Source organism: Vipera ursinii, assembly GCF_947247035.1.
Source record: "Vipera ursinii genome assembly, chromosome: 6".
NCBI lineage: Eukaryota > Metazoa > Chordata > Lepidosauria > Squamata > Viperidae > Vipera > Vipera ursinii.
The window spans coordinates 77247316-77274872 of NC_139515.1; the positions used below are offsets into that span (position 1 = coordinate 77247316).

Below are 27557 nucleotides of genomic sequence, written 5' to 3' on the forward strand. Positions count from 1 at the left end.
ACTTTCTAACCATTTTTTAATTGCTGACAAATACTACTTTGCATATTCTCTTTTAATGTTAACCATTGCTTGCTCTCTCTGCATAGAATGTCTTGCAAAATTTTTCCCCCTGTTAAAAATATTATTAATTTATTTAAAAGACTTGTATGGCTGTCTGCCTTAGAACCACAACTCTGAGTGGCTTATAACCATTAGCAAGAGCAATAGCACTTAGCTTTATATACTGCTTCACAGTGCTTTACAGCCCTCTCTAAACAGTTTACAGAGTCAGCATATTGTCTCCAACAATCTGGGCCCTCATTTTACCAACCTCGGAAGGATGGAAGGCTGAGTCAACCTTGAGCCGGTCAGGATTGAACTGCTGGCAGTCGGCAGAATTAGCTTGCAATACTGCATTCTAACTACTACGCCACCAAGGTTCTTAACAATATTTATTAACAAGAATATTGTTATTCCAAGTCTCATTTTTTGCATTTTCTGATATGGATTTCCTCTCTCCACAACCTCTTCTACTTCATCGCTTCCCCAACCATCCTTTTTCATACTGTCCATTAGTATATCTCCACACACTTCTATGGCACTCAGTATTTGCTTTTCATTCTGCTCTCAGTAGCGTCTGCAACATCTAATGGTTCTTTATAGTGAGCTGGACGTAGGACATGGACTTCAAGTATAGGCTGTCTCTAAATAAATGGTAATAAGAATACGGACAGCCTGTATTTGAAGTCCATGTCCTACATCCAGCTCCCTCTAAAGAACCATAAGAAGAAAGATGAAAGAGTAGATGCTTTGAAGGACACCAGGCTGAAACACAGTGGCCACTTGGCTACAGTTTTCCCACAGTAATCAGACATATTGGCCTCTTCCTGAAACATGTTTGGGCCAATGGAGAGAGTAATAAATGTATGAAAACCAAAAAAGACTTAAATGATTTAGTCTACTAGTCTTGATGGTGAGGGTTAAATCCAAACCCAAATTAATCTCAGTCATAAATAGGACCAAAGATCAATTAGATCAATCAGGTCAATGACGACCCAATTGGGCTTAGCATTTGCTACCAGAACTCCAGTAAGATTTGGCTGATTAGTGACTGCAATAAGCATATTGCAGGAATTATATTTTAATGTAAGCAATTTGCTTAAATGTGCATCTCGCATATAAACTATCATAATATTTTCCATATCTTGGATTTAAAAAAACCTAGATGACATTACAGTAGAATTTTAATTAATTGTCATTAGCGTTTCATGATGAAACGGTAGCTAGTGCTACCTAATATGGGCTGCTTCTTTAAAAACCTCTAATTTTGGTTGTCAGCTGGTGATCATCTAGATTTTCATAGCTATACATTAGCAAGATGGCACAAAAGGTATGTCCTTGGGAACTCTACAGTAGAAAAACAATGTCATACCCAATCAAAGGTGCAACTGGTATTGTGGTATAATTCCACTGTTCCTCCTCCTTCCAAACTATTATTCATTGCATATTTCTTCTGAAATGTTTTGGCTGAAGTCTTGAAAAACAAACATGGTATGATAATCATCCTTTGATGTCTTGCCTTCTAACCAATTTTTCATCCCCACTCCCATGAAGGCATATTCTTATATTCTTTCTGATTTTATTTTTATGCATGTATTTATTATATGAATCATACCCTCCCCTTCTCATGTACGACTTTGAGCAATGGTATGTGGTTACTTTGGAAATCTGACCATTATGGGTTTTATGAAGCAACTCCGTTCAAAATTAGATGATTGGTTAATCTATCTATGTTTATCCACAAACTTACTCTAGCTTTCCTTAAGTAGGTATTTTTCTAAATATCTTCAATAAATAACTTCAAATGTCTTTTTTTTGGTGATGGGGGATTATGGTGCTTGAAGTCCAGGAAAAAACAAGGTTGAGAAAGATTGATCTCTTGATGCTCATGTTTTGCATGGCTTCAACATTGCTGTTTAGTAATTGGAGATATAAATTTCAACACATGAAGTGTATACATATCTGTTTTACTACTTAGTTGGAACCTAAAATCTAATTGAAAATCAGTCTTCTTTTTGTCTTTTCAATGGGGTTATGGATTACCTAATTCTGGCACTAAGCAGTAGTGGAGAATGAGACGGTAATAAGTTTTTGTTAAGTATTTTTCACCTGAAAAGTGCTATATAAATAATAAATTGAATCACTCTATAAAGATGCTTCAGGCTGGCAGCTAATTCTCTTATTTCTTCACCTTTACTCTGATTTCAAATTTATCTTAGTATCATCTCATTACTCATTTACTTTCTTGATTTAAGACTATGGAAAATCTGTCTTTCCCCTGTCAGCATGGCTATCCAACCCTAATGTATGAAAGCATCTAGTTTATGTTCTCCCTGACCACGTTCCCCATTCATAGCTTTAAAGCACTGCTTTACAAGAATGGAATAAAATGTTGTGTGAATTTTTCATGAACTTAAACTGAGGGTTCAAACTACTATGCACTTTGGACCCAGGGGTTTTCACACGTATTGGATTTTGTTGTCAATATTTGAGGTTCTCTAGGACACCAGTATGCCTAAATGAAGTTTAAGGGTTAGGTGAAGAAAACCTATCAAGGTAATGATTTAGAAGCTAACCAGCTGATGTAAGATGTATGATGTAATGATGGGAATGACTCAGCAGGGTCTATGTCCCTTTAAGAGCCAGCTGTGTCTGTGTCCCTTTAAGAGACTTTGTATAAAAGGAAGGCTCTGCTGCTGTGTTTTCTCTCTCTTCTGTTTCCTGCTGTAACTGCTGTGTGTTGGAGACGTGTATGTGTATTGTTCCTGGTGTATGATATTGTAGATAGTGTATGATAAACCACCATTTAATATAGACCACTGTTTACTGTGTTTACTCCTGGGCTACCTCAGCGCAATAAGACTGTGCATGCTCTGACAAAACCCAGTGCAGACTAAGAACTTGTATTTTCAACTATGTTTACTTTAACAAACAGCTGAAGTGTGGAGCTAATCCTTATGAGATTTTTGTAGATATGCAGGAAAAAAGGATATTTAATTGAATTAATGTGCCACAGATATTTCCTGGAATGGGGATTTAAGCAGAAGATTCTGGTATGAAATACTAAAGGAGCACCATTATAGGCAATTGGCTTTCTTTTAGATATTTGGCTGTTGAAGTTTATTTCTACAGCAGGCTGAAGAAAACCAGAGCTCTGAATATCAGTCTCAGATTAGCATAGCCCTTGAGTGTGAAAAGTTCCTGAGACAAAAGTGTTTCTAAGATGAAACCTACTTGCAGGTTTATTTAAAGACTTAGTAGATTCTTGAAATGATTCTGTCACTAGATTGCTCTATTCTCAAAGTTATAAGATTTCTGTTGATGTTGGCCCATGGAATAGATCATTTCCTTAGCTATTGTCCCAGAGAAACACAGAAATTATGCCAATGAAAAAAGCATGCAAAAATAGTCTCTCTGTACTAAAATAATTCCTAAAAGAGTCATTCTTGACTGGCTTAAAGCATGCCAAGTTTTTTTTATATCATTCTGAGTAAGGCTTCAATCATACATGAAGTTCCATAAAGCTTAGTGGGCCTCATAAGCAGGGATGGTTGTTTTGGCCTGAACTGCATCTAGTGAGAAGTCTGGGACAATACGTAAGTTGTGGAAAAGTTTCTTAAAGTTTAGACCAACTTTCTCCAACTTGGCATCCCTTAGATGTATTATATCTCAGAATTACTAGAGATATTAGTCTGATATATCCATTCTGAGAATGAAAGATACAGTATTAACATTCTGCAAGACAAGACTCTGAAGAATCAGCCAAATAGCAGCGGGGAGAGAATTCAAGATTATAAAATTTCATATTGAGTAGAAATTTCCTCTTTTTCTACTTCCCCAAATTCTTGCAGTCTGGCACCTTGGATTATTCAGACACCTCCCCCCCAAAAAAAAGAAGAAGAAGAAAAAGAAAAACAAAAAGAAAATTGGTCTCTATTTCTACTCCAGTTACTGTCAAAGCCTCAACCATCTTAAAGGAATATCCAGGAACAGTGGGTGTTGTTTTTGACTTCATCCAGTTCAGCTGAAACATGGTTAGCTCCATCAAGGTGATGATTTGATGGAGCCACTCATGATTACTGGAGTCAACTCAATTACTCGTCACACATTATTTTCCTCCAAAGAGCTCAAGAGGATACCTACTTTCCTCATTTTAAAAAAATCTTTATTACATCGGAGATACAGTCTAAAATAAGGTCATCTAATGAGCTTCATTGTTGATGAGGGTTTTAGGCTCCTGTAGTCCTACAACAACTTTCTGGCTATTATACCTCATAAACTGAAGTGGCAACAGAGAAATAGGGCAAATGTCCTTTCCTCCTCCATTTTTGTAGATTGGGCTGTTACACAAGTCACTTTGTTAATTTAAGAGACATTGAATCTCATATTTAAAGCTTCCTGGATTGCTTTCTTTTAGACCCAGAATTGGCAAATCATGGGCCTCCCAATGATTGGACTTAAATTCCAAATGATTGGATTTCAATTTGAATCTCGTGCTGGAAATCATCCTCAGAATGTAGAGAGAAATTTCCTAAGGATGGGCTCAGAAGACTAAACCTCTGGTCCCGGTGATTAGATTAGATTAGATTAGATTAGATTAGATTAGATTAGATTAGATCAGATCAGATCTGATCAGATTAGATCATGCAGATTCAATATCCACAGTGGTCATGCTATGTTTGAATAAGACATCAATCCTGATCCTTTCTCAACTGCTATTCACCAGCAGTGATATTTGTGTTGTCTACATCTAGACATCATTATTGCAGCCACTGATTAACTTAACCAGTTTGTCTAATCTCTTTTTAAAGCATCCATCCTAGGCAGCCAATACTATATAGTTTAGCTACACTGAAGAGATTCACTTTTTTGGTCATGAGGTTTGGCTTCATGTGTTCTCATGATACAAGAGAGTAAGGAAAACTCTATAGAATTTGAGAACATGGGTTGGTTGTGCTTTCTGTGGCATCCATATAACAGAGGCTGTTCTACAGGGGTTATGCACTGATGGGCTGGAGTAAGACATATTCATGGACTATTTCATATATATGACAAGTTTGGTGTATATTCTTTCCAATTAATGTAGAGACAGGTGTCAATGCTGCTAACCTTGGATGTTTTTGCATTGACAACAGATGAAAATGTAGCCATTTTTCCCCTTTTGCTTTTAGAATTAGATGCTGCTGGGAGAGGGGGATGTGAATGAGAGTCCAGCTAGACATAACAACACTAAAATGTAGCATGAGAATCAAGGTTATTGAACTCAGAGTTGATAAAGAATTGGCGGGCTGGAGAGCTGGAGAGGAAGCCCGGGCTTCAAGCTAATTGGGGAATGTGATTTATGACTGTTAATTGGAGGAGGGAATTGTGCTTTGATACTATGTGCTCAGGGGAAGGGAATTCAGTTTTTGGCCTTGATTATGTAAGTGCTGATATTATGCTACTCGAATAAAAGATCCTTTAAGGTAAACAATGCCTCAAAGTTCTTTTGAAGAGTTTCATCTGTCGAAACCATGACAACAGTGACATTTGTGGGAAAAGTTAAAAAAAATTACGATGGCAGTTGTGATAACATGATCAAAACCTTGTTCGTGTTTATGTGATGCACAAAAAGGGTCAGGGCTTTGATTATATGGTTGTGGATCCATCTTGATTTTCCCTCAGAATGTCGCTGCACAGAGAGTAATTGAACAAATGCGCCCTTTCCTGGACCCAAATCTTGATTTTCTTAACAGCCAGGCACTTAAAAAAAATGCTTGGAATTTTTCTCTACCATGATCCCTCACCTGATTTCTTTGTTCCAAGCCCCCTCTCTCCAGAGAGTAAGAAGTGAAATGATATATTTTCAGAAAATAATCAAGTCACAATGCATTAATATGACATTTCTAAGCAGTTTCTTGCTTTTCATGTAACTTGACCATTATGGCAGACATAAAAGGCTGTGGGATATTATTCTGGCTCGCAGTGGAAAGTTTTGTTTGAATAGGTGTGTGTATTTGTGTGTGTGTGTGTGTGTGTGTGTGTGTGTGTGTGTGTGTGTGTGAGAGCGCGCACATTGTTTCAAATCTGAGGAGCTCCTTGGCATAAAAATGTGTGGCTTTTAAGAAAGGCTTTCTGTAGAGGTTCTTGGCTAATTTCAGTAAATATGGGCTGCTCATCTCAGAAGGCTTCGGAGCATAGCTGACTCAGGAATTCTGGGAGTTGAAGTCCATGAGTCATAAAAGAGCCGAGGTTGCCTAGCCCTGGTCTAATGTAAAGGGATATAATGTGGATTAGTGGAATCTGGAAAGGTTTGGTTTCCTTTTCTTATACATTCATTGCATATATGTCAAGCAATAACATTCGATGTTAGCAGTGTTGAGAATACGTATATGAACTGCATATCAGCACTACCCCTCTGAGGGGTAGGCCTGTATATTAAGCCTAGAATTGCTATATGGTGTAGCATAAAAGTACCAAATGTACAGTATTAAAATATAATATGTAATTCATCAGCATCATTTTTCAAAAGTAAGCACGATCGTGATAAAGCAGCAGATAAAATTTCAGAAGAATATTTTGTATTTGTTTGTTTGTTTGTTTGTTTGTTTATTATCCTGTTGCTCATGTGGGGCAGGGTGAGCTCCCATCACACAGTCCAGCTCCTGCCAACCCAGCAGTTTGAAAGTGGGCGACCACAAGTAGAGTAATAGGCATCATTTCGTTGGGCACCTCCAAAGGGACACGAAAGGAGCCCCAAGTGGGTGTCTCCTGGGCAACGATGTTATCGCTGGCAAAGACTTTCGCCACACAACACTTTGGTGCTTCCAATGCAGCAAAAAAAATCCTGCCTTTATTAATGTTATAAATAACTGAAGGAGGTGAGCATACCTAATACTCTTTCCTTGCAGGAAGGCAGAATTAGAACTCACAGCCTCCTGGTTTTCTAGTTGGGTGCCTTAGTCCTCAAAATGACTGTGAAAAAAATTGTACTTTTTTTTTGTCCAAAAGGCTATAATATAGATGTCAGGTGTATTTCTTTTTAGGAATGGGGAACCACATAAGCAGCAGCCCTTTGATTCATGGATCAACTGCCTGTTAGTTCTATATATCACTGTGGGCTTGGCAAGCTATGGCTAGTTTGCACGAAGCACTTTGGAAGGGACCCATATTAGCTTGCTGCTTAACACACTCTGACATTCTACTTTCTTAGCTGCCATGAGATTTCAACATGTTGGAGCATTGTTTTGGTCTAATTTGTGTAGGGGTGTCTCTCTTTGTGTATTCATATCACATGGAGAGTCCCTTCAAAGAAGTGTGTTGCACTCTGAGAGAACATAGTGTGTTGATATTTTAAGCAACAGGCTCAGACAATCATTTTGGGCAAAGGGGCTTCCTTTCTCAGTGCTTCAATACAGGTAGTCCTTGAGTTACAACCACAATTGGGCCCAAAATGTATGTTGCTAAGTGAAATGTTTGGTAAGAGAGTTTGCCTCATTTTACGACTTTTCCCCCAGAGTTGTTAAGTGAATCATTGCATTTGTTAAGTTAGTAACACGGTTGTTAAGTGAATCTGGCTTCCCCATTGACTTTGTTTGTCAGAAGGTTGATCACATGACCTCAGGACACTGCAGCCATCATAAATATGAAGCATCCAAATATAGATCATGTGACCATGGGGATGCTGCAATGGTCATCAGTGTGAAAAATGGTCATAAGTCACTATGTTCAGTGCCATTGTAACTTTGAACAGTCACTAAATGAAATGTTTAGCTGCATTTAGAGACGTACAATAAAGCAACCCCAGTTTTCAGTAGGAGCAAACTGAAAAAGTCATTCATCAAGCTAATGCCAACAACATTTGAATATTCAGCCACACATTAGACAAGGATGCATCCAGACAACAGACCATACATGAGAAAGTTAAAAAGAAAAGGTTGTATAAGAAAATACTTGTAGTAAAAAACTAGCATTTATAAAATGGTTTGAAATAAGGGCTACATATAAGCAGCATTTAATGAAGGTAGAATTGAAACATTTTATATTAGCTATGTTAGATATATTATATTTATTTATTTTATTTATTTATTTATTTTATTACATTTATATACCGCCCTTTCCCGAAGGACTCAGGGCGGTTTACAGGGTGATTAAAAAACCAAATTTATACTGTATTCAAAATCTTTGTGTATTGCAGAATGTTGCATGCCAGTGCAGATAGTCCTTAACTTATAACTGTTTGTTTGCCACTCAAAAGAGTGACTTGCAACTGGTTGTTGTACTTTCCACCACTGCAGCATCTCCAGGGTCATGATTGATTGCAACCACCAGTCAGGTTCTGACAAGCAAAGTCAATGGTGGAAGCCGGATTTGTTTAACAACCACATGATTCAGTTAATCATTGCAGTGATTCACTTAACAATGACGGCAAAAAAGGTCATAAAGTCCTGTGCAACTCACTTATAGGAACCACCTTGCTTAGAATAGAAATCTGGACCCAAATGTGGTTGTAAATCGAGGACAACCTGTACAGATTTCCACTCAGTTTAAGTGTGGTGCTCCACTCCCCACCCCCTTTCTTTCTCACACACATACAGCAAGAGTTCTACAGGTGTTTATTCAAATTCCCCAAACAGATCTTCAGAAAGTACCCCCATTGTGCAGGTTCGGATTCCGAACTCAGCACAGCAAGAGCACTGGGTAACTGAGTCCAATGGGCACACAGGAAATCCAGGAAAGTAGGCCACGAGTCGAACAGGTCAGGATTCATGGCACAAGCACACAAGGCACGGAAATGGGCACAATGCTCCATCCATGCTCAAGTCCTGGGGGTGGGATTAAGTAGGCAATGCCAGTGTAGTCTTTCACGAGAGGCGAGGCTGCCTCCTCGCAAATAGTCTAGCTGATTGGTGTTGTGCCTGTCTCCTCTCTGCCCTACGTGTCCTTGGATCAGGAGGAGGTGTGAACTCCACCTTCTCCTCTTTGCTAATGGGCGGCAGCTGCTCCCGGTCCTCACTTAGAGCCTCCTGGCCAACTTGCTGCAGCTTTGGCTCACCTTGCTCAGCCTGTCAGTAGTCCGATTTGACCCAGCTGAGGCTGCTCCATCAGGCTAGCACTCTCTGACCTCCAATCCATCACTCAGCTCTGCTTTTTCCTTTGCTAACTCACACTCCTCCTCCTCCTCCGAGCTTGCGTCTGGAGAGAGGTCTGGTGGTGGTGGTGGTGTTGGAGAATCCATGACACCAAGTCAGAGATGATGAAATAACGTCTGACATATTAATGGGGGAACTGATTTGAACTGATCTGCATATTCATCCAGCCATTAGCTTAATTATTCTCCTGTGACAGAGAGGAACTGGCCACCTCCATATTCTAGTAGCCTAGGATGGTCAAGATGGTTTCATGCAATCATTTCTCCTCAGTATATCAAGTTGATTTCATGCAGCACCATTTCAACACAATTGCAGTTTCTTATCAACTGCCACTGACATACCTGATGAGTCATTCCTACCTGCCTCCTAACCAGGTATGTCTACATGTGGCATCTGCTCATTTTAAAGAGTCATTGCCAAAATGTAATTATGAGGGGGGAAAACATAGGGTGGAAACCGGAGTAGCTATTTAGGAGAGTTGCATTCAATACTGACAAAACAACCTGTTGGAAGTTACTCTCCCTTGTAGCAACTTCTTCCACCTGGCAGCTGAGAGAGCTGTTTTGGGAAGAATCTTTCTGTGTTCTGCAGCCAATTCCAGCACGCCCCAGGGACTGGAAAACTGAGAACTGCTGGCTTTGCTTTGTGCCCAACAATATCATTATTATAATGATCTGTGGCAGCAGACGCCAAGGCTTAACTTTCTGCAGAGAAACAATGGCAGCTATTGAGCATTAATGATTGGCTCTGTGCTTGCCTGCCTGCCTGCCTAAAAGGAGGTCAGAAAGGGACAGGCAGAGCAAAGAAGGAAAAGAACTGGAGCCAAGACACTCTTTGGCAATATTTCTTAATCTTGGCAACTGGCTGGAGAATTCTGGGAGTTGAAGTCCACAGCTCTTAACGTTGCCAAGATTGAGAAACACTGCTCCATTGAGGCAAGGAAGAGAGAACAGCCGGGTTTGATTCAAGGCTGCCGTAAGTGCACTACTTAACAAACTGGTGTATGACTTGAAAAGACCAACTTCAAGCCCTTTTTTCTCAGCTTATAGGGCAGCCATCTTCTAGGCTGCTGACTATTTCTCTGCTCTTGAGTTGTCTCTGTTTTGGCAAGCACCAGCTGTCTTTGTAAAAGGGAAGGAAGGAAGGAAGGAAGGAAGGAAGGAAGGAAGGAAGGAAGGAAGGAAGGAAGGACAAATGGGCAGAAGACAGACTAATACTGGGCCACAGGCTTCAGTATTTGCTGAACATGCTAACTGCTGGCATGAGGCCTAGTTCTGTACATGTTTGTTTCTATTTATAATGAGGTTTTATTTCAGTGCTTTTCTCAAGGCAATACATTTGATAAGAGAATAGAACTAGAATTATTGTCATGGTTTAGGTAGGATTATCAGTCCTTTGTGATTTTAGGCTAATGATTCCCATACTGCTAAGCTTGTAAGCCGCCCTGAGTCTTCGGAGAAGGGCGGGATATAAATGGAATTTAAAAAAAATAAATAAATAAATAGTAAGTGCATGGCACTTCAGTGGGCAGATGTCAAGAACAAGGCAGTATCTTAGACAAACATATCATGTTGGTTGGTCCCATCTTCGCATGCCTCTATCAGTGATATCCCATGACAATAAATACTCAGTGAATTCACCCATCCAGAAGTATGCACACCAGATGGCTTCACTCATGCATTATGAAGTAATCTGTGATGTTCACCCAAAAGAACATTTTTAGTCCTACGTTTTACTGAGCAGAGGAATAGTGAAATGAGATGGAGTTTTTCATGTTAAGGTGTTTGTTTGATACTGGGGAGAGTTAGTTTTGAGTCCCCACCTGACCAAACAGAAGGAATGGTTTGGGCCAGTTATTCTTTCTTAAATCAGACTATGTTTGATTGTTGATATGGTGATGACCAAAGATGAAAACTCAACTGCTTTGAGCTTCCAGAGGAAAGACAGACTGTTATTATTATTACCATCATCTATTAAGTGTGGGTAAATTTAACCGTATCAGTTACAGATAATCTACCTCCTCTTAGTTCTTTTTCTTGATGACCTAAGAATTATCAAGTGCCCTCTTACTGTGAGGTTCAAGCATAAGTGTTTTTAAATTGAGTCTGATTCCTAGTGATTTGCATCAATATAGTTATTTTCCCCCTCACATCATTAACAGAAGTAGTTCTGTAACATTGTGAGTTGTTGAAGAAATTCACTATGAATTGTGAGTTGAGGGAGTTAGCTACTGAAAAGAAGGTTAAGGGTGGGGATATGATAAATGTTTTCCAGTACTTGAGGGACTATCAGAGAGAATTGACTTGTCCTCCAAAGCACCAGGGGACAGGAGAAGAAGTAATGAGTGGAAGCTTGTTAAACAGAGATCCAGCCTAGAGGGAGAAATTTTCTGACTGAAAATAATTAATTAATGGAATAGCTTGACTCCCAGAGATGTGGGTGCTCCATCACTGGTGGCTTTCAAAGATAGACTCGACAACCTCTTGACTGGGATGGTAAGGTCTTCTGCCTTGAGTTCCAGCCCTATGATTCTATGTTGTATCTTCTAAATCAAATCCTATGTTATGACCAATGATGAGATGTAACATAAGCATTTTGTCACTGCTTCCTTCTGGAATGTATTTTCAACTTTGCAGCCTAACCCACAAACCTAAAACCCCCAGTCGTTTCCCCCTTCCAAACACTAACCAGACCTGCTGAGCTTCTAAGATCAGCCAAGTTTGGCCAGGAACTGCTATCTGCTGAGAAATCTTGAACTTTGATAAAAATATCAAGTTAGTGTTGGGGGGTAGATGAATCCAACTTGACTTTTCCCATACTGATGCTATTTTGGCTCCACCATTTTGCTCCACTGCCCCTATAATTCCAAGTTGGGAGCTAGCAAGATGGAATTTAGGAACCCACTAGCACAAGGTCTAGTAGTTGATGGTCTACGTAGCTGGTCCCTTGAGATCCACAGCTGAAGCAGGCCCTTTAAAACGTTGGGGCCCAAGAGAAGGAGAAATTAGTGTCTGCTTAGTTTTCAGAAGCTCCTGGAGACCTGGCAAGTCCAATAATCTTCTCTGTATTTTACAAATGAAGATGGAATCCTCTGAAATTCCCTCTTTTGGAGAACCACAAAAGTGAACGTTTTTTTTTACTGTATTTACCATTCCCTGGCACCCCAAGGAAGCAGCAGTATTTTCCCCTATGCTTTCTTTCTTAGCTGCTCTAAGTAATAATTTTGGAGCTGATTTCACTTAGCTACCATTTAGTATCTCCTCACAATATCTGAATTTACACAACACATCTGAAACATATATGTCCTGTCCAGGGTTTGCCAGGAATAGGTGGGCTATATATACAGGTGAAACTCGAAAAATTAGAATATCGTGCAAAAGTTCATTTATTTCAGTAATGCAACTTAAACGGGGAAACTAATATATGAGAGAGACTCATTACATGCAAAGCAAGATAGTTCAAGCCGTGATTTGTCATAATGGTGATGATTATGGCGTACAGCTCATGAAAACCCCAAATCCGAAAATTAGAATATTACATGCAATCAATAAAACAAGGAGTGTACATAGAACAATATTGGACCTCTGAAAAGTATAAGCATGCATATGTACTCAGTACTTGGTTTGGGCCCCTTTTGCAGCAATTACTGCCTCAATGCGGCGTGGCATGGAAGCTATCAGCCTGTGGCACTGCTGAGGTGTTATGGAAGACCAGGATGCTTCAATAGCGGCCTTCAGCTCTTCTGCATTGTTCGCTCTCATGTCTCTCATCTTTCTCTTGGCAATGCCCCATACATTCTCTATGGGGTTCAGGTCAGGTGAGTTTGCTGGCCAATCAAGCATAGTAATCCCACGGTCATTGAACCAGGTTTTGGTGCTTTTGGCAGTGTGGGCAGGTGCCAAGTCCTGCTGGAAAATGAAGTCAGCATCCCCATAAAGCTCGTCTGTGGAAGGAAGCATGAAGTGCTCCAAAATCTCCTGGTAGACGGCTGCGTTGACCCTGGACTTAATGAAGCACAGTGGACCAACACCAGCAGATGACATGGCTCCCCAAATCAACACAGACTGTGGAAACTTCACACTGGACTTCAAGCATCTTGCAGTGTGTGTCTCTCCATTCTTCCTCCAGACTCTGGGTCCTTGGTTTCCAAATGAGATGCAAAAGTTGCTCTCATCAGAAAAGAGGACTTTGGACCACTGAGCAACAGACCAGGTCTGTTTTTCTTTAGCCCAGGTAAGACGCTTCTGATGTTGTTTGTTGTTCAGAAGCGGCTTGAGAAGAAGAATACGACATTTGAAGCCCATGTCCAGGATCTGTCTCTGTGTGGTGGCTCTTGATGCACTGACTCCAGCCTCAGTCCACTCCTTGTGAAAGTCCCCAACACTTTTGAATGGCCCTTTCCTGACAATCCTCTCCAGGCTGCGGTTATCCCTGCTGCTTGTGCACCTTTTTCTTCCACACTTTTCCCTTCCATATAACTTTCTATTAATGTGCTTTGATACAGCACTTTGGGAACATCCACCTTTTGCAATTACCTTTTGAGGCTTTCCCTCCTTATGGAGGGTGTCAATGATGGTTTTCTGCACAACTGTCAGGTCAGCAGTCTTCCCCATGATTGTGATTCCTACTGAACCAGACTGAGAGACCATTTAAAGGCTCAGGAACCCTTTGCAGGTGTTATGGCTTAATTAGCTCATTAGAGTGGGACACTTTGAGCCTAGAATATTGCACCTTTTCACAATATTCTAATTTTCTGAGATTGTGGATTTGGGGTTTTCATGAGCTGTAAGCCATAATCATCACAATTATGACAAATCAGGACTTGAACTGTCTTGCTTTGCATGTAATGAGTCTATCTCATATATTAGTTTCCCCTTTTAAGTTGCATTACTGAAATAAATGAACTTTCGCACGATATTCTAATTTTTCAAGTTTCACCTGTATATATATATATATTGTTAAACAAACAAAAAATAATAAATTGTTGTATTTACATAGCAGACTATGAGCCAACTGTTATGACTTAATACAATGATCTGATCCACCTAATAGGCTAAGACAGGGCTTATGACAACCTTAGCAACTTGAAGTTCCACAACCTGTCTACAAATTCTAAGACTTGAACTCCACCCATCTTAAAGTTGCTGAGGTTGAAAAACACTGTGCTAAGTAAGAGAATGTTTAGGTTGCCAACAAGCTACAGAATAACAGACTGCTGTAATCCTATTTTAGCCTGGCTTAGGGTATTGTGTGAATCCTTTTCAGGACTTTGCAGAAAAGCATTTTTGCACTTTGCTCTTCTCGGAGAAATTATGGAAGACAGTGTGTTTCTAAACTTTTCTGTGAAATTTGGGTTCAGCTAAATTTCTCCTCTTTCCAAATAAAACTTTGGGCAAAGGTTTTCCCCTAATTATGACTAAAATTTTGCCCTCTGGAATTCTACTCAATTCCAAGAGGAAAATTGCTCAACAGAAAGCTTTTAAGTCTTCACTCCTTGTATGGTAACAAGAATTTATTTTACTGTTTCTCTTCACTGACAGCCAAGAGAATTGCGCTTTGTGTTTACTGTAATGGAACAACTACAGTTATACCTTACAAGAAATTATCAACTCTGGGCTGCAATTTTCCTAAGCCTGAGCAGAAGGCTCTGTGGCATTTTGCTTAGCTGTTAAATTTGGCTCCTGCCAAAGCTTGGATATAGTCAAGCATTTTGCTAACCATAATAGGTAATGTGAACACCAGCCAGGGACTGCAGACCTTGGTCAGTGACTTATTGTTTATAAGTGCATTTTAACATTTCCTTCACTCACTCATTTTCTTTAATCACATCTACAGGCTTATTCTATAGGGCAGAGGGAGGGGGGGGAAGTGAAGTCTTGTTAAACCCAATTTACTGGCTCAGTGGCCCATTTAGAAAAATGAAAGCAAGTAATTGAAAGTGGTGGATGACACGGTTGCACGAAGCCTGAATGAGTGCAGTCTACTTGCCAAGGGGGTAAAACATTTTGTACATGGTTAGAGAAACCTCTAGGGTATTTTAGGATACATTTATCAGGCTGAGATTGGGAAAGAAAAGAGATTTTGGCATTGGCATAAATTAAACTGGGAGGGGGAAAAAAATCAAAGGAGAGATCCAGCTGAGATTTACAATCTGATGCAGTGATATCCATCAATGTTTCCATATGGTTATTATTTTTTATTTATCTTAATTAAAGAACAACAAAATCTCTGGTCCCAGAACTACGTGCGGAAGCCCAACCTTTAGCTACACACATCAAAGCTCCCCCAAAACCTGCTTCTGAAATGTAATGCATAATGCACTCTATACATTGCCTTATATTAAATTAACTAAACTTAACTAATTTGTGCTTAGCAGTGCTCCAAAAGAAACAGTGCGAATACAGTTGGGTAGTGTTTCAGCTTGAGGTCTGAGGGCCCCATTCTTTCAGAATGACTAGAGGGCCAGTTTTACCATGCCTCTCTCCAAACCAACAATCTGTTATTTTGCTAGGTGCACAGGGCAACACAAAAAGCAACTCACAAAGGCAGGAAATGGGATACTGGCTCAAGCACAGCCAGTCCTGCTCTCATACTGACCTTCCTTTCCTCTGCTTCACCAGCCCCAGGGAGCAGCTGTGTGGATGCTTGTATGGTAGCACCAGAAGCACTGAAAAGGAAAAAAGAAGTGAGGCCAATAAGCCTTTAAGGGGTCAGACCTATTTTTTCTGTATCTCTGTATTTTCTGGATTTACCCCCAATTTCGGTATCTCTGTATTTTCTGGATTTACCCCCAATTTGCTAATGAGCCTCTAGTCCAGGGGTCTTCAAACTTGGCCCTTTTATGATTTGTGGACTTCAACTCCCAGAATTCCTCAGCCAGGCATGCTGGCTGAGGAATTCTGGGAGTTGAAGTCCACAAATCATAAAAGGGCCAAGTTAGAAGACCCCTGCTCTAGTCTGTTCATACTCCTAGACCAGTGTTTCTCAATCTCAATAACTTTAAAAACTGTGGAATGCTGGGAGTTGAAGTCCACAAATCTTAAGAGTTGCTGGGGTTCAGAAACACTATCCTAGAGAGTACGTATAATTTAGAACCAAATGCTTGCTAATCACAGCCTGAATATGAAGTTCATTGTTTTCCCACTTTGCACAATGTTACCGTATATTGAAATTCCCAATCTGAAATGTTACCGTATATTGAAATTCCCAATCTGAAATATGGATGACTGGAGGTCATAGGAGACAGTGGCGTAGCGTGGGTTGTCAGCATCCTGGGCAAGGCAAGTAATTTGCGCCCCCTAACCCGTGGATTTTAGAACTCGAGTCTGCACTGTCCCTCCCCCAGATAGTCCCTCGCTCTCTCTCCGCACCGCACGCCTGGCACCCCCCCTCCATAGTGGGCGGCGACCCGGCGGCTCGGATCGGATTCGCACAGCCAGCACTGCAGTGAGAGAGAGTGAGTGAGCCAGGCAGGGGCAGAGAGCTGTGAGTGCGAGCGCGCCCCCCCAGATGTTGCGCCCGGTGTGGCCAGCCCCCCCTGCACCCCCCACGCTACGCCACTGATAGGAGATGACTGGAATATTAGGAGTTAGAATTAGAAAACTGTTCAGATGGTGAACTAGTCAATTATGGGTCAATAGTGTCAAATGGTTTCTATTTTATAATAGTAGATTAAAGAAATCATTTGGATTTGCAAAAACTGTTTTCTTTTCTTTTCTTTTTTTTTGCAGAACTCCCAAATCTGTGCTAATTAGACCCAATCTTTGTGTTCCCGTAATATCTAATGTCTCAATAAATGGACAACTATTTGGATAAGCATTTGTCTGAAATGGTAGGGTTTCCTGCTTGAGCAGGGCATTGACTAGAAGACCTCCAAGGTCCCTTCCAACACTATTATTCTCTCTGTTCTGTTAAATAAACCACAATACGGCTTGATGGGGCAACTTGGTTCACACAACGTATTACGATTGTGGTTGGTTTGCCTACAATATGCTGAATCACAAACTACCCAGCTCTATTTCAAAACTCCATTTTGCATATTTGTGAACCTAGCCATTTATAGTGTTCCTGCAGGGAGGAACTCAGCTTCCTGGAAATGGGCTTACAGAATCAGATCCCTTGTCTTTTGTACTTTTCCCTTCATATGGGATTTATGCCTTTCTGAAACAAGATACTCTATGGGAGTGTGTATCTGGAGCTTCTCCAGACAAGTTTGATTGAAAAAAAAGAATTCTCCTATGCATGCTTCTCATGTTTGCAGCATGCAATCACTCACACGGTGTTCCTGAGAGTTCGGCAGCTTAAGGCTAGGGAGGGGATTGTCTTTGGAAGGATGGGAAAAATAGCACCCAAGAAGAAATATTTTGCTGGATTGTAGATATGCAAAATGAGGAATGCAAGGAGAAGAAAGGGACTAGATCAAGAGAGGTTAAAGATCATTTGTGGCTTAAATGTGATTAGAGAACATTTATATCCCTAACATTGAACCTACTCCTAGACCAATTTTTTATGACATTCCTTTCCTCCCCCTGTAATCATTCTGGATCAAAGGCAGCACTTTTGACCCAGAACGTAGCACCTTTTGGATGTACTGGACCAGAACTCAAGGAACTCTTGACTAACAAGGCCAAAAAGAATTTCAGCCCATCTTACCAAGAGAGCACTGGGACAAAGAAGGAAGTCCTGGCTTATTCTTGACACCTCAACCCCCAAAGGGTTCCTTTGTTGTTATCCTCCACACCAGGGATCTTCAACTTGGCCCTTTTATGACTTGTGGACTTCAACTCAACTCAACTCAACTCAACTCAACTCAACCAGGCACACTGGCTGAGGAATTCTGAGAGTTGAAGTCCACAAGTCATAAAAGGGCCAAGTTTGAAGACCCCTCCCTGCTCTACACTCTAAGAGAAATTGGGGCTAGTAGAAAGACATGGAACTTTTAAGAGGACCTTTTTAAATTCATTTCTATTTGTTTATTGTGACTTTTTGTTTGTTAGTTGCCATATTGGTTAAGGTGGACAACTTTATATATTTCTTAAACAAATAAATAACCACAAAATTACATTATGGCTTACTTACAACATCTAATTTATTTTTGATTGCCTCTTGGATAAAATATGTATGCATCCTACAAGATCCAGTTAATTAGAGATTCTAGGATCTTGCGATCTTTGCAACTAGAGCTCACTTCTCCTCTTCCTAAGAATAATAACCATTAAAATTATTTGTTTGTTTTGATTTTGATATCCTGCTTTTCCCCCCTCAAAACTCAAGATGACATATACAGTAGGTTACTCCATCCTATTATGTAATCTTCAGAAGAAATCTGAAGAACGTTGAGCTAAGCCAGGGGTGGGCCAAGGGTCCAGAGGAAAAACTGTGATTGTTGTGGTGGGCTGAACCAATAGGGCTGTGAAGGTGTGTAGGCCTGCATGTAAGCAAGCGCGCGTGCACACACGCACACACGCACACACACACACACACACACACACACACACACACACACACACACATATATAAGTCAAAGAGCCAAAAGTTGCTCAGTGGGTTAGGACACTGAGCTTGTTGATCAGACGGTTGGCAGTTTGGTGGGTCGAATCCCTGAGCACCTGTTAATCGTCCCAGCTTCTGCCAACCTAGCAGTTCGAAAGCACATAAAAATGCAAGTAGAAAAATAGGGACCACTACGGTGGGAAGGTAACAGCATTCCGTGTGCCTTTGGCGTCTAGTCATGCCGGCCACATGACCACGGAGATGTCCTCGGACAAGTGCTGGCTCTTTGGCTTTGAAACAGAGATGAGCACTGGCCCCTAGAATCGGAAACGACTAGCACACATGTGCGGGAGAACCTTTACCTTTACCTTACAAAGAGCCAAAAGTGGACCAGGAGACATCAGATGCCCAGTCTGGGCTACGAGATCCTGCTTTTCAGTGAACTTTCATTCCTGTGTGGGCTACTGAAATGTCTCTAGGATCTGTCAACTTAATCACTCTACCATATGGTGGCATAAGGTTCTGAATCAGCAATATTTTAGCCTCTTCTCAAACCTGTTGGAAGGTTTGAACTCCATTGACCAGCCAGGCCTTTGATTCTAAATGTAATGTGGGCTTCACTGACATCTATATATTTTTTATTTTTTATTTTTATTTTAAAATGTATTTGTTTGTTTGTTTGTTTATATATATATATATATATATATATATATATATGGACTAGCGCAGAAGCCAGGTAGTTCTTGAGAAAAAATTACGGTTTCAAAATAAATATGCAACATGTTTCATATGACAAAAGAGAAGTGCATACCATTATTTATGGTCTAGAGTAACATTTAGGTTTACCACTAACTAGAATTTATTTTAAGGAGGGGGAAAACGTTTGCAAAAAGGGACATGATTTATGTGGAAATATTTTTTTCTAACAGGTTTCCATAATAAATTGGCTTGGAGAGCAAATTGCCATCTGTTGCTCATTATTTCCTAATGGTTGTCACACCCAATTAATTCATTGGTGTTGTTCATTAATTTGGGGGTGTTACAAAAATGAGGACTGGGTTTAAATGTGTATTTTTTGAATGCTTTTAGAGTTTAAACAGCCTGGTAAATCTGAAGCCTTGTTTGGGTTATAAGTTAATCTATTGCTTTCAAATGCAATTGTCCACTGGAGGAGAAAAGATTGGGGCAGCAAGTCACAAAGGCAAACATAAAAGTGATTCCAAAATGTATATTTACTTATACAAGACATTTAGAAGCCATTTCCCTGCTAAGATATATTTACAACATTTTGAAACTATCCTATAGTTCAGTGGTGGCGAACCTTTTGGAGACCAAGTGCCCAAACTGCAACCCAAAACCCACTTATGTATCGTCAGGTGCTGGGTGGGTGTGGCCTATTGGCTGGGCATGGCCCATTGGGTGGGTGTGGCCCATTGGGTAGGCGTGGCTGCGGTGGTAACAGCAGACTGGGTGGGACTAAAAAGTTCAATCAATCAATTCCAACTTTGTGAGATCTTTTTTTTCCCCACGAGAAGTTGAAATTGATTGATTGAACCTTTTTTTTTGCACATGGCAGCGAAGGCCTAAAGTGAAAAGGTTTTATAAAATCCATCTGAAGGCCAAGGAATGGGGTGACGGCGTGCATGTCCACAGAGAGGGCTCTGCGTGCCACAGGTTCACCACCAACGGCTATAGTTAAAACATTCTCCCAGCAGACAGAATTCTGTCTGACTAGCAGATAGAATACTTCTTGTCTTTCTTCTATATATCAACAATAAGTTGGGACAAAGTGAAACAAGGTCTCTATCTGATATGAGTGTAGTGCTAGCCAGCCTAACCAATCTACTTATCAAAGGCAATGATCACCTTTGTAACCTATTACCCAGTTTCAGCCTTCAAATGCACCAGCAAATTTACCATATGTACTGATGGATAAGTCCATCCATGCATAAGCCAAATGCATTTTTGGGGTCTATTACAGCATCTAAAATTCTCAGCTTATCTGCAAGTAGATACAGTAGATCAGGGGTCTTCAAACTTGGTCCTTTTATGACTTGTGGACTTCAACTCCCAGAATTCCTCAGCCAGGCACGCTGGCTGAGGAATTCTGGGAGTTGAAGTCCACAAGTCATAAAAGGGTCGAGTTTGAAGACCCCTGCAGTAGATGCAGTTATTTCATTTACAGTCCAGATATGAATCTGTGTTGCTGGGAATCTATCTTCAGATTCTCATATTCCTACACAGAAGCAGTTTTCCCTTTAATTCTAATCCAGATGCCCCCAAACTGGACAGCTTCCAGATATGCAAATTTCAACTTCCTGAATTCTTGGCAAAGACCATGCTGACTGAAGGATTCTGGGAACTGAAGTCCATGCATGCACGTTTATAGACAGGCCAGGTTTATATGGCTGGCCTAATTGTGTAATTTCTGACTAGTATTTCATTAGTTGTACTTCTTTTAATAAGTAAGAAAGAAGATCCTGGAAACCTGAAATGTGCTGGGCCCTGGCCTGGAAAAATGTGTGCGGTCTTCAATCCACATTTAATCTGTTTGTTGATGGTCTTTCATCCAGGGTGTGTTTCCTTGCTTGGGGGCTAATATGGCATGGGTGCTATAACTGTGGTGGTTTTTTTTCTCTTTCCTATTTGCATTTGTCCTTGGAAAGTATTTGTTATTTTTGGCAGTCTCTGCAGTATTATTGGGAATTTGCTAAGTTCCTTCAAAGCCCCTTTGTTCAGTTGTCGTTTAATTTACTCCATTTGCTTAAGGACTTTTCATTTCACCGAATACAACTTTAGAAAAAAAAGAAAGAAAGAAAGAAATGGCTAGATAGTTGGAAGCCTTCAAACTTAATCACCCAGGAGAAATAACTGACTAAAAACAATTGTTAATATGTTTGTTTTCTTAAGGCCTTCTTGAAAAGACAACAGGAAGTGGGGAGATGGTTTGGAAAGGAGGTCACTGAAAGCTCACCTTGGACTACAATTGATTGTCCTCTTGCAAAATCAGGTGGGGCAAGAACAAACCTACAGGTCTGATTCATACTCATCACTTTTGATAAAGTAGAATATTTGTAGCTCAGGGTTGGAATAACGGGTCCTCAGTGCTCTCTGACCTTGGCTGTTTTTATGCAAACATTTTACTTTACCCAAACTAGCTTAAATTAATCAGATGAACAGTAAATGGTCCAATGAACTGCCATTGTGTCAGTTGAGCGTCCAAGACAACTCCCAGTCCCACTGACACCGACGGGGCAAGCCAGTAGAATATAAATTGAGAGCAAACATCAGTCCTTACTAGCACTGATGATATTACCTAGTTTGGGTAATGAAACATCTGCATAAAAACAACCAAGCTCAGAGAGCACCAAGGACCCGTCATCTCACCACTTTTCTGAGCAAGTGCTTAGGGAAATTTTCGAAGCAGCTCTTTGCAGGGTGATTATAGACTCAGTGCAAATGCAGCAAATAATTTTTGCGTTACCTTCTCAGTTTGGTATTCACGTCCTTCCACTATTTCCTTTAATTTAGATCAAAGGTCCCCAATCTTTAGGAGCCTCGCGGGACATCCGCAATTTTAAAACCTGCTGTGTATAAGGCTCCATCTTCCCATTTGGTTTTCTATCCAGTGTTGGTCTTTCAGCTGACTTCCAAGTACATTTTTAATGCTAAATGACTCAACCAAGGCCACTGGCAGACTGTGGTATGACAATATCTTCTGGGAAATTCTCTGAGGCATCACTGGGACTTCTGGAAATTAGAATTCAGTGAAATCTGGATTCTCCAATCCAGTTCCATGACTTGCAACAAGCCTAATTAAGCATTAGAAAGCCAAATACAGATCAGAATAACATAGCAGAGTTGGAAGAGACTTTGGAGGTCTTCTAGTCCAACCCCTTGCTCAACCTATCATTTCAGACAAGTGGTCGTCCAATCTCTTCTTAAAAGCCTCCAGGGATGGAGCATCCACAACTTATGAAGACAAGCTGTTCCACTGGTTTATCGTTCTAATGGTCAGGAAATTTCTCCTTAGTCCTAGATTGGCTTTCTCCCTGATTCATTTCCATCATATCTTCTGCCTTCATGTGCTCTGGAGAATAGATTGGCCTGCTCTTCTTTGTGACAGCTCCTTAGATATTGGAACACTGTTATCACAAGCAGTTTGCATTAAAAACCCAGAAAAATATGGAATAGGAGAAAGGAGGTTGGGAAAATTAGCAGGCCCTGTGTAATAAATATGTCTCTACCTGACTGCCAGCAAGGAATCAGCACCATCATGAAAGAGGTTCATGTTCTGATTTATTTTTACTTGTAGTTTTCAAACTATATTGCTGTGAAAAATGATGAATGGATCTCCTTTCAAGGTCCATGACTTTGACCTGTGTCAGATGTGCAAGAATCCTGGTCTCCCCTAATGGCACTGGAAAGTTTTTTAGAGTTTTGCTCATCCGAAAATGGAACAGACACTCTGAGCCAAAAAAAAAAAAGGCTGAGAGCTTGGACAAATTCCAGCCAAAATAGCTCCGTTCCAGTGAAAACAGGAATCAGATGTATGGTCCCTCTGATAATCTAATAGCATAGTGCTATTTAGCCTACGTTAATTGCAGTGACATTAGACCCAAATTTTTGTGTGTGCAATTGCCTTAATGGTTACCATCCGTGACCTACAATGTCAGGCAGGAATATCACTTGTAGAAATGACTCGTGCAGAAGATGTTTTGGTAGATCTTGGTTATTCCTAAAGGTCATTCGAAAAAAAGCTAAGCAACATTTGCATCTGTAATACCAATGAGAAGGGTGGTAAAAACAGATGTGACCTCTTCTATTTCTGTGTTGCGGTAAGAGGCGTATATTTGAGGACGTGCCTTCTCTTATTGTTGGATATCCCTAAATAACTTTTTAATTCAGCATCCCCCAATCTTGTGCCCTCTAAATATACTGAACTTTGTTCCCATAATTTTCAGGCATGCAGAATGAACTTCCTTTCCCAGCTCAGCTTGAAAATATCACATGTTTAATTGACCCAGAGGAACCTAGAAGCTCCAGTACTATGAGAAGGAAAGAGTTGGACTTAAAAATATCAACAAAACTAAAATGCCAAAGATTTCTTTAATGGGAGATCCTGCAACAGGGGCATAATAACATCAGTATAAGGACCAAGCACATGAATAAACACATGCATGCATGGGAGTTACAAATACTAAAAACTTTATGAAAACTGTCCTTTTCTTTTCCCTAAGAAAAATCAAAGACCTGTATGTTTTATCTGAAATGCTTGAGCATCCCCATTTTGCGCTAGATCAGGGGTGTCAAACTCAATTTCATTGAGGGCCGCATCAGCATTGCGGTTGCCCTCAGGGGGCCGGGTGGGTATGGCCAGGGTGGGCGTGGCCTACTGGGTGGGCGTGGCTAGAGTGTGTATGGCCTACTGGGTGGGCGTGGTCAGCTCTACATCGTTTTCATCAAGGGTGCCTATGGGGGCCTGGGCAGGAGTGGGACAGATCTGAGGGTCTCTGGCAGAAGGAGGGTCTCTGGGCCAGGCCCAAGGCAGTGGGGGCTGTTCCCTCACTGTTTCCAGCATGGCTTCGCGGGCCACATGAAACCACTTCGTGGGCCGGATCCGGCCCCCGGGCCATGTCTGTGCTAGATTATTAAAGTCTGCAAACTTGACAACTCTAAGAATTGTGGACTTCAATCCCCAAGATTCCTCAGCCCACCATGCTGGCTGGAGAATTCTGGGAGTTGAAATCCACAACTCTTTCAATGGCCAAGTTTGAAGACCCCTGCTCTAAATGAAATACTGCATAAAGTACAGATAGTACTTGGCTTATGACTACAATTGGGACTAGAATCTCCATTGCTAAGCAAGGTGATTGTTAAGTGAACCACAGCTGATTTTACAACTTTTTTTGCTATAGATGCTAAGCAGATCAATGCAGTTATTAAGTGAATCATGTGGTTATTAAGTGAATCCAGCTTCCCCCACTGACTTTCCTTGTTAGAAACTGATTTGGAAGCTAACAACTGGCAATCACATTTGCATCCCTCATAAATCCATGCTCGGGCTGGCTGAGGAATTCTGGGAGTTGAAGTCCACAAGTCTTGAAGTTGCCAAGTTTGAAGACCCCTGCAGTAGAGTGATGGTTGAGGGTGGACTTGAACCTGGGTCTTAATTCTACTCTTTAACTAAACTCCTACAGTACACCACACTGTTGTACAAGTACAAAGAAACACACATCGCTCTTCTTCTTTGTATGAAATTCAACAGCAACATGACCTTCAAACCAGCTAAATATGCAATGTAGAGACCCAATGGACATTAAGAGGATTGTGATCTTTTATCTTCATTGCCTCTCTTACCAGGAGGGGAGATGTAACATATTGTCACATACAGACTTCATTCCTCCAAGTTCTCGAAAAGAATGTCAAGCATTTCACCAAGCTCTTCAAGTGGCTGGGAAAAAGTCAAAGGGGAATTTGGGGGGAACCTTCTGCTAGGCATTCCAAATGCCTGACCAGGCACCACAGAGCGATCGTCATTCTGGAGAACCAATGCTATGTGGTGTAACGGAAAGAGAGAGGTATGGCACAGTGGATGGCTTTTCTCAGAAAGAATGATGACACAGACTCGACATTCAGTGAGAGGACTCTGTGTGACTGGGCATTCAGTTTAGTAAATATTCTTAGCAACACAACCTTTTAAAGAATAAATAAATAAATAAATACATAAATAAATAAAGTGCCCATGAATGCCAAGTGCTTGACAATCATTCCACTTTTTTTTCTTTATTAGTGCCTTCTCCATTCTGCAAACTTTCAGCTATATTTGAACCAAGGTTTCTAGAGGTGGCTTTTGTCCATGCCAGCTGGGAACTGTAGAAGTTGAAATTTCGCTCTACAGGGAGGATAACACTCTGCCTTTCCACCTTCCCTGTATGCAAAGCAGGGCAAGGAATTAGCAAACTCAGTACTGTCCCATTCCCTCCCCCCCCATGCTGAGAATTGTGGTTTAGCACCACCAGGGAACCGCAGATCAACAAATGCAATTTCAAAAGAGCAGTGCTTTCTATTGATATTAGGTGACCTGTGACCCATTGGGTCATTGTTTCAGAGACATTTCCTTAACTAAACAAAGAAGCAGAATGGACCAACAAGGGGTGACAGTAGTAGCAACTTCTGACTTCCTGCCAGCTTCCCCACTGACTTTTTTGTATAGGAAGCTGGTAGGGAGTGATGGAAATGATGATCAGGTGACCACAACTCAGTATGCCAATGTGACAGTACTGAGGCAGCCACAACTTTGCTAAATTTCAATTCTATTGGAAGCCATGGATTCCAAATTCTGGACACATGCTGTAAATTAGCCCATTGGAAATACATTTATTCAATAGTTGTTGCCGTATGATGCACTGTTTCGCACAATCAAACAGATCTGAGAGTTTTAGTACAGGTGGTCCGCGACTTAGAACCACAATTCAGCCCAAAATTTCTACTGGTAAGTCAGACCTTTGTTAAGTGAGCTTTGCCCCATTTTTATGACCTTTCTTGCCTCCGTTGTTAAGTGAATCAGTGCAGTTGATAAATTAGTAACCCGGTTGTTAAGTGAATCTGGCTTCCCCATTGATTCTGCTTGTCAGAAGGTCGCAAAAGGGGATCATCTGAGCTTGAGACACAGCAATGGTCATAAATATGAGTCAATTGCCAAGCGTCTGAATTGTGATCACATGATCATGTGGATGCTGCAAAAGTCAGTCATAAGCCACTTTTTTCAGTACTGCTGTAACTTTGAATGGTCACTAAATGAACTTTTGTAAGTTCAGGACTACCTGCACATAGATGTGTCTACATATGGACTATTTCTGTCTTTCTTCTTCTATACGAGATATCTTCCAGTCTGCATTGGCCAGGATCAGCACCATGCCCCTGTCTTTCCATAATTTCAGCATCTCTTTGCATCTGAGCCAATTTGCTTCCAGGTCATAGGAAAATACTGCAGCTGTATTTTTGTGGTGTTCATCCATGCACTTGTGTATGCTCTTGGTGGGCACTTTTGTCCCATCTTGTTACCTGGTCACAGGCTGTCTTCCCTCCCTACTAGGTCAAGGTGCCATGGTGCCTCACTTTGCTTCATGAAGCTTTTGAAATGGATAGAGCTGGAAGGAGGAAAAAATGAGCATGGATGACAATCATGTGAAGGCTGTGGGGTGATACAAAAATGCTTGGCAATGAGGAATAACAGATTGAGGTTGCCAGAAGAGCAAGAACCAGAACCCAAAGAGGAGGAGGAGGAGGAGGAGGAGGAGGAGGAGGAGGAGGAAGAGGAGGAGCTTCTTGAATGAGAAGCAAAATCTTGTCTTCTTAGAGAAAAAAACAGTTCAGTTGTCTTTTGAGAAAGCACCTTTTTAGAAGAAGGAGAAGGAGAAGGAGAAGAAGGAGGAGGAGGAGGAGGAGGAGGAGGAGGAGGAGAAAGAGAAGGAGAAGGAGAAGGAGAAGAAGGAGGAGGAGGAGGAGGAGGAGGAGGAGAAAGAGAAGGAGAAGGAGAAGAAGAAGAAGAAGAAGAAGAAGAAGAAGAAGAAGAAGAAGAAGAAGAAGAAGAAGAAGAAGAAGAAGAAGAAGAAGAAGAAGAAGAAGAAGAAGAATCCAAATTATATTATCCAGCTATTAGGACAGAAAATAATAAATGATATTTGGCAACCGGAACTTAAAGCAGAATAGGAGTGGCTAGTTTTGTCTCCATCAGAATTCCTCTTCTTTTTTCCTTGCTTGGTTCTTAGAGGGATGGAAAGATCTTTATGGATGATAGCAAGAGGCTATGCCATTAATAAACTTGGTGTAGAGTCTAGACAACAGTTAAGCACCAACAGTCAGCTCTTAAAAGTTTCCCATGAGAAGCAC

The 27557-nt window shown here is 40.8% G+C and overlaps 1 protein-coding gene across 2 annotated transcripts in view; it reads left to right on the forward strand.

Annotated features, from left to right (window-relative positions):
* Positions 1-27557, forward strand: part of CALD1 (caldesmon 1) — a 223128-nt gene that overhangs the window by 37232 nt on the left and 158339 nt on the right. The window contains exon 1 of one of the 2 annotated variants that reach the window (XM_083365291.1): positions 10104-10145. The exons of the other annotated variant lie outside the window; for it this stretch is intronic. The gene's annotated coding sequence lies outside the window, so the exon portion shown is untranslated. Of the gene's footprint in view, positions 1-10103; positions 10146-27557 lie in introns of those variants that run through there. 2 annotated transcript variants of the gene reach the window in all.